Below are 9,013 nucleotides of genomic sequence, written 5' to 3' on the forward strand. Positions count from 1 at the left end.
GTCAAAAGTATAACATGAGACAAATAGGGCAATATTAGGAACTTGAAGGCCTGAGGCAAGTCCAGCATGTCCTGATAGGCCCTGAAGGCCTAGCTGAAGATCTTAAAATAACAAATCCAGGCATGTCCCCTTATTTGGACATTCCTGAGGATGGGTGGCCCCAATGATAGACATAAACACAGGAACTGTTTTGAGTTATTTTTTGATTGACTCAGTGGCCATCTGGCAGCCTGGGTCACACTGACTCAGCCAAATGGCTGGCCCTGGCCCCCTCCCTGAAATTGCTGATGCTATAACCTGCATATATTATTCAACTGACTTGTAATCAAGCCAATTGTGTGAAGCTGTGCCAAGTTCCCCCAAAATTCCCCCAACCCTCTCCCTATAACTCCCTATAAAAACCCCTAGCTTTTGAGCCTTGGGGTCAATTCCTCTGTCTCCTGTGTGAGGCACGTATTGGCCTGGAGCTCCACCATTAAAGCTGCCTAGTGTTTTTGCAACAAGAAGGTCTCTTGTGTTTCTCTGGGACACCCTGACTCCCCTGGCGTGGGTCCAACAACACATGTGAAGGAAGCTGTTGCAGACTTTGTCTTTACATAAGAAGCAAGAACATGCTCTTAGCTCTTGATTCAGGCACCAGAAGATCAGATGGACCTGAAAGGACTTCTTCAGAAACACTGTTAATTTGAATGCAATTATACAGAACTGTTATATAAATAATGTGTGATATTTTCACACAATGCATAATTTGCTTTAAATAAGTTCTGCAGGCAGTATTTATTTGCTAAATAGAGTCTAATAGTGGCATAATCTTTTCAAGAGATAGATATGAAAGTTTACCATTAAAAATTTAAAAATACAAAACTTCGAATTCTAGAATTCATTTGAAGAAACAACCTAAACTAAATATGCCAGACAAGGTCACTCTACTACAAAATATCAGATACCTTGAAGAAATGAGTAGGACTTGATGTGGGTATGCAAAAATCAGACATGTTTTTGTAAGTGGGTCTGTTAGAGGAAAGTAATCTGAGCCAGACATTCGGATGGGATAGTGATAATCTGGGTTTGTTTTTATATACGAAGAATGGCATCATCAATCACCATTTAGGAGTGAGTATTACCTGTAATGAAAGCTGGAGATTGAAATGAGTACACAAGTTATAAGAGGTTTAAATGATTGCAATTTTTAGAAATACAGCTTGTTAAAACTTTGTGATATGGTATTTCTAGCAAAAGTCAACCAGTTAGTGGTCTAGACTGTACCTTGATTGGAAGAGATGCTTGCCTAGCATGCATTCAGCCCTGGGCTCCATCCCCAGCAATACATAAACTAGATATGAGCCCAGCACTTGGGACGTAGAGGCAGGAGAATCAGAAACTAAATGACATTCTGGGCTGCATAATAAGGAATATATATATATATATATATATATATATATATATATATATATATTAAACAAACAAACAAACCAAGGAGGAAAAGCTGGTACACTTTATAGATTATTAAAAGGAAGAATAGAGAGGTGCTTTTTCCCAGCAAGTTAGAGGGTAAATCATTAAGAAGGGAGTGAGCAAGGGAGGGTCAGTAGGAAATTGCCTGTAAGGAGCTAAAGGCCAAAATAATCACAGGCTGCTTAAGTCTGTTCATGATGGAAACAAAATGGTATCTTAATCATGGTCATGAGCGCACTCGTGTTCCTAGTCTCTGCTCTCCTCTACAGAATCCTAGGGAAGAAAAAGGTAGCATATAAGAAAACAGGCAAAACTCCATAGCTTACCAAAGCAGCTCTAAAATCCTACACATCAGCCTACCATTCTTCTAAGTCCAAAGAAATGCGTGTTGTGGAAATCTGGCGAGAAAAGTAACATCATGCTCACTGGATCTTTAATTAGAGGAGAGCAAGAAGATTGCTGCTGGGGGAAGCCAGAAGCAGGGATGCTTTAAGAGCTCAGATACAAACATTTTACCGCTGGAGAAAGCACATCATTCTGACAGAGATAAACTCCAGCTCCCTTCTTTTTTGTGACACAGGTTGGGAAGGAAAGTCAGAGGTGCTCTTCTCAACTTCACTGCAACACAGGTGGAGCACACACGTCTCAGCATCTTATGACATCTATGAGATGCTGGACTTGCCCACTGAGTCCTCATCCCTGTGTTATATGAAGTACCTAGATGAGGGAATTGGGTTTACTGTGGTTATATGAAGTCTGTAAGAGAAAAATAGTCATATTCGGGGTTGGATTACATACCTGTCCTGCTCCACATTATCCAGGGCACCTCTTTACAGCTCTGTCTCTGTGGATTTGATTTCTAGAGACACTTCTAGGTGCAAACCAAAATATGTAATGAAGAGGAATTAACCATGGGAAAACTGGTGATTTTGTATCTCACTTCCCAGAATATTATAGCTCTCTTATCTGATTCACTTGTGGGTGGCTGTCACACACTTTCTTCTTCCTACCTTAGAAAACCAATAATCATAAAATATTCTTCTGCCAACATGATAAAATCATGTTTTCTTAGCACAGGCAAGAGTATCTACATAAATTATAAACTGTACATCTCTAGAAGGCATGAGATAACTTACCAGGGCCGTTCAGGTGGGATCTAATATTATGCTAGAGTCCAGAACTGTTTTCATATCAATTTACCTGGGGAAGTTCTTAAAGAAATCAAAACTTAGGTAGCTTTATATGGTCACTCCAATGCATTGAGTCACAAAATTCCAAGTTACTAATTGTAGTTGACCAATTCACAGAGTGAATTAAAACTCAAACTAGGAATCTGTGGCTTTCTTTTTTTCTTTTTCTTTTTTCTTTTAAATGGTCTACAAGGATGGTCTCATTTTTATTCCATCAAACCATCATACAAATTTTAATTCATTATAATTTTAAGCTCTCTCTTAATACTCAGCTTGAGATACCAAGGCTTTGGAACTCTACCTCGTCAGTTCCTTTTTGTGCAACTAGAGACTGAGAACAGGGTCTCATGCATGTGGCTTTGCAAACAAGGGTAATTGACTTTGAGCACCAACAAAAGGGAAGACATTATTTTGCTAATAGAACTGAAGTTTGCTCTGTGACAATGAAAGATGGGCTATCTTTAGGTAGCTGAAGCTATGCAGGTGGATCAACAGGACAACAGGAGTGCACAGAGCTGACAGCTTCTCTGAAGAAGCCACAGTGTTCTGAAGATCCTGCAAATGGATTGGCCGACAGGAACACTGTAATTGGAGAGAAATGGAGTGCAGACCCAAAAATTACCTTCCACTCCCCTTAGTCCCTTTTAAGAGCCATTTACTACCAATCTATGTATCTGCCCTAACAACTTTAAAAGTACTAGGCAAAACTTTGGAGGTATATTATTAAACTCAGAAGTCCTCTATCTCTAGACAACCCTAAAGTTAAGAAAAATTTTCTAACCTCAGAAACCTGCAGCAAGCCTCCTACTCTGCTCTCATTGTCACCTTAATGTCCCAGCACTGTTTTTTTTTCCAATTTTTATTAGGTATTTACTTCATTTACATTTCAAATGCTATCCCAAAAGTCCCCTATACCCTCCCCCCTAACCATCCACTCCCAATTCTTGGCCCTGGTGTTCCCCTGTACTGGAGCATATAAAGTTTGCAAGACCAAGGGGCCTCTCTTCCTAATGATGGCTGACTAGGTCATCTTCTGCTACATATGCAGCTAGAGACACGAGCTCTGGGGGGAGGAGGGGGGGTACTGGTTAGTTCATATTGTTGTTCCACCTATAGGGTTGCAGACCCCTTCAGCTTCTTGGGTACTTTCTCTAGCTCCTCCATTGGGGGCCCTGTGTTCCCAGCACTGTTTTTGTTAAATGCATTAATTATGACTTTCTGTGAGGGGGAGTGGGCAGGATTCATGTTCTCAGGCACTGGCCAAACCCACTTGGCAGGGAATAGATTGTCTCTCATTCCTTGTGAAACAAGAGCTGTGTTTTGCATTGATGTCAGAACTAAAGATTATCAGTCATGAACTCCTCTGTCTATTCCACAGATTAATGATGTCATAGTTTCAAAATGAAGCAATGGTGTTCTACAATGAACTCTAAGGAATTTCTGTCCACTAAAATGCTAGTATTTTCAATAAGAGAGACTGCATTAACTACCACTTTGTGTCTCTCTCTTTCTCTCTGTCTCTGTCTCTCCTCTTCCTCCTCTGCCTCCTCTTCTTCTTCTTCTTCTCCTTCTCTTCCTTCTCCTTCTCCTTCTCCTTCTCCTTCTCCTTCTCCTTCTCCTTCTCCTTCTCCTTCTCCTTCTCCTTCTCCTCCTCCTCCTCCTCTTTCTTCTTCTTCTTCTTCTTCTTCTTCTTCTTCTTCTTCTTCTTCTTCTTCTTCTTCTTCTTCTTCTTCTTCTTCTTCTTCTTCTTCCCCATTCTCCTTTATTTTTGCTAACTCTAATTCTGAAATTTTAGGACACTAACTTTTATCAAAATTATTCCTACTTTTTAAATTAATTAATTAATTTGTTTGTTTGTTTACACAAAATCTCTCCACTGATCCCCCATCCCCTTATTATCTGAAATGAGACTCTGGCTATCCTCCTACTGTAACTCTTCAAGTCTCTGTAAGATTGGGCACGTCCTCACCCACTGAGGCCAGAAAAGGTAGCCTCAGACTCCACTGATCCACAATAGGATTCTGTTCAGGTTGTTCGAGTACACAAACGGTTACTTAGCTGCTCTTTGACAGCATATCTGCCAGGGGCTTAATCTTTGATTGGTGTGTTGGCCTCAGCAAGCTCCTAAAGGTCCAGGTTAGTTGACAGTGTTGGTCCTCCTGTAGAGTTTTTAATCCCATTCAGAGCCTTCAATCCTACCCCTCAAATTTTTCATAAGAGTTCCTGGCCTCTCTCCAATATTTGACTGTGGGTATCTGCTTTCGTTTCAGTCAGCTGCTGGGTGGAGCCTCTCAGAGGACAGTCATGCTAGGCTCCTGTCTGCAAGCATAACAGAGTATCCTTAATAGTGTTAGGTATTGCTACTTGCCCATTGGATGACTCTCAAGTTAGGCCAGTTATTGGTTGGCCATTCTTTCAGTCTCTGATCCATCTTTGTTCTTGCATTTCCTTTAGATAGGACAAACTTTGGATCGAAAGTTTTGTGGGCAGGTTTCTTCTTAAATGATGCAAATATTTCTTAAATGATGCAAATGGAAAAATGGGTTTGTAGATAATGTGAAGGTTCACTTCCTATTTTTAAGTAAACTGGATTATAAATCTAGAAATGTTTAGCCCTTAATTTTACCTTCCTCATGGCCAGTTGTTAACATAAATTTTCCAAAGTATTAATAAACCTTAAAAATAATCAGAGCAGGATACTAAGAACTTAGAGATAGTTTCATGGCTATCCTGAAACTGAGATATTTAGAGCAAAGGCAAATACTATAAAAGTAAATAAAAGAGATTTAATCTTTACTTAAAGCAACAACAGTCAGTCCTAAAGAATCTTGGGAAGAAATTGTTGATGATCTAAAATGAAGAAAAGGAACGTTGAAAAAGTTTTAATACACTACCTTCTTTTAAGAATAAATTGATATATCTTATGCTTTACCATTAAAAAAAAAATCATCAGGGGTTGGGAGATGGCCTGGTGATTAATAGGGCTTTCAGCTCTTGCAGAAGACTAGAGCAAGACTTGCCAGTTTCCACACTGGGTAACATATAACTTACTGTAATTTAAAATCCACAAGACCCAAGGCCCTTTTCTGAACTCCACAGGCACCTATACATATGTCGGCATACACACACACACACACACACACACACACACACACAAACACACACATGTGCACACACATGCATGTACACACTGTCTTTGTCAGGGTTTCTATTCCTGCACAAAACATCAAGACCAAGAAGCAAGCTGGCGAGGAAAGAATTTATTCAGCTTACACTTTCATGTTGCTGTTCATCACCAAAGGAAGTAGGAGTGTAAGTGAAGCAAGTCAGGAAGCAGGAGCTGATGCAGAGGCCATGAGAGATGTGACTTAACTTGCTTGCTTTCCCTAGCTTGCTCAGCTTGCTTTCATATAGAACCAGGTGTCCAAGGATGGCACCACCCACCATGGGCCCTCCACCCTTCATCACTAATTGAGAAAATGTCTTACAGCTGGATCTCATGGAGGCATTTCCCCACCTGAAGCTCCTTTCTCTGTGATAACTCCAGCTTATGTTAAGTTGAAATAGAAAACCAGCCAGTACACACACATAAATTGAAATATTAAAATTATTAAATCATGTGCTCTATTATCTTCTACCATATTTGCAGAATGTGTAACCATAACTGAAACTCTAGATAATGAGAAAAAGTGTCAATTCACAATCATTTCATATTTTTCCAAAAACTCCCCTGACTATCCATGGTGAAGCTCCTTTCTGTCTCAATTGATTTGCATCCTGGACATGCCCCATAATCATGAACTATGCAGTATTGGGGGAGTGGCTCCTTTTTCTTAGAAAAAAATGTGTTCAAGATCTATTTATGTTGCAGCATATATAGGTTATTATTTTTCTATTGCTTTTATAATATCCTGTGTGCTTTATTTGCATGTCACATTTACATTACTCACTCATCAGTTTATAGACAATATGATCATTTTACTTTGTGGATTTTACTAATGCCATCATGAGCATTTACATCAAGATTTTGTGCAAATGAAATTACTTTGTATGTGAAATTACAGAGGAAACAGGAGAGTGTAATTTCTTGTCCAGGTGGCATTCTGTGCTTAATGTTTTGGGAAATTGCCAAGATATTTTTTTAAAAAGTGAGTTCACCAATTTGCCTTTCCCACAGGAGTGTTGGAGCATTCCAGTTTCTATAAGTATATCCTGCACAGTAATCAGACTGTATTATCTATCTTTATATTTGTCTAGCAGAGTCCTAGTGAATGTGTTCTGTCATGTCATTGCATTTCTCTCATGCCTAGCCCTGTAAGTAAATTTATTGTGATCATTATCCACTTGTATATCTTCTTGAGAAAGATGTCAATATAAGTCTTTAAACCTTATCTTTTATTGTCAGCCTATGAGGCATTAAGTATTTCACATTGGCTGGAGAGATGACGTACTGTTTAAGAGCACTTGAGGCTCTTCTAGAAGACTGGAAGCACCCATTTCAGATGGCTTAACACTACTTACAACTCTAGCTCCAGGGGTATTCAAAATGTGCTGCACACACACACACACACACACACACACACACACACACAGGGGAGATAACAAAACACATCTTTTAAAGAATTCTACATTTAAATCTTCGAATTACAAACACTTTCTTTCAATATGTAGATTGAGATTTTACTGCTTGGTATTTTTGTTTTGTTTTGTTTTGTTTTGTTACTTTTTTTAAATATCAAGTGGTAAACTTTTATTTCAAATTAAAAATGACGTTCTTTAAAAAAAAAACTCAATTCTATTAGATAATAAGACAATTTAAAAACCTTTAAAGTTTTTTTTTAAAGTGTGTTCGTCATTACCCCAGAGAAACATTTTTAGTAAAAATAATGAAATAACAAAGAAATCCATGTTGTATAGAAATGTATCTGGACAATGGACTTCAGCCCCAATCTTTGTTCATTTCTCCTGTGTGTGTGTGTGTGTGTGTGTGTGTGTGTGTGCATGTGTCTATGTATGTGTGTTTAGCTCTTTTTTCAATTTTTTCTTTTATTGGATATTTTCTTTATTTACATTTCAAATGTTATCCCCTTTCCAGGTCTCCCCTCCGGAAACCCCTATTCCACCCCACCCAACCCCCTGCCTTTATGAGGGGACTAACCCACCCACCCACCCACTCCTGCCTTCCCACCCTGGCATTCCCCTACACTGGGGCATCGAACCCTCACAGGCCCAAGAGGTGCTCCTCCCACTGATGTCCAACAAGGCCATCCTCTACCACATATGCAGCCAGAGGCATGGGTCATTCCATGTGAACTCTTTGGTTGGTGGTCCAGTCCCCAGGAGCTCTGGGAGGTCTGGCTTGTTGACACTGCTGCTCCCCTCAAGGTACTGCTAGTGCACTCAGTTTCTTCAGTCCCTTATCCAACTTCTCCATCAGGGACTCCCATGGTCAGTCCAATGGTTGGCTACGAGCTTCTGCCTCTGTATTTGTCAGGCTCTGGCAGAACCTCTCAGGAGACACTGTATCAGTCAGAAAGCACTGCCCAGCATCGGCAATAGCGTCCAGGTTTGGTGACTGTATATGGGATGGATCCCTAGGTGGAGCAGTCTCTTGGATGGCCTTTCCTTCATTCTCTACTCTACACGTTGTCTCCATATTTCCTCCTGTGAGTAGATTGTTCTCCCTTCTAAGAAGCACTGAAACATCCAAACTTTGGTTTTCCTTCTTCTTGAGCTTCAAATGGTCTGTGAATTGAATCTTAGGTATTCTGAACTTTTGGGCTAATATACACTTATCAGTGAGTACATACCATGTATGTCTGTGGCGGGGTTACCTCACTCAAGATGATATTTTCAAGTTATTTAAAATGCAAACCTTTGAAATTTTATATATTACTTCTTTGCCACATATACATTTCTGTATGTTCTATGTCTTTATCAATTGATTGAAATCTTTCTGTTTCTTTCTTCTTTATTCTATTAGTATTAATATATGCATTAGCCACATTGATGAACAAATTTAATACATGGGATATTTTTAATGTTCACAGGAAACAAATATATTTATAGTAAGTGTAAAAAATCAATGTATTAAAACAAGCCTTGTAGGGTAAAATTCTGAAATATTTTAAGACAGTTACATTAACTTCATTCTTAATTCATATAATATAATGCTATAGACTGTGTCTTGGTAAATTGAGCTTATAATAAAGTAATATTTAAGCTCTTTAGGCAAGAATCCAAATTTTAAACTGTTAAATCAGAAATGTTAAACAATTAATGAATTCATGTGTATCCATTATATTAAGCAAGCTATTCTGAACCTATTAACTGAATAATAAAGCTTAAACTTCCATAGACATAAGTAA

This window comes from Mus pahari, chromosome 12 (genome assembly GCF_900095145.1).
Source record: "Mus pahari chromosome 12, PAHARI_EIJ_v1.1, whole genome shotgun sequence".
In the NCBI taxonomy this organism is placed as follows: Eukaryota; Metazoa; Chordata; class Mammalia; order Rodentia; family Muridae; genus Mus; species Mus pahari.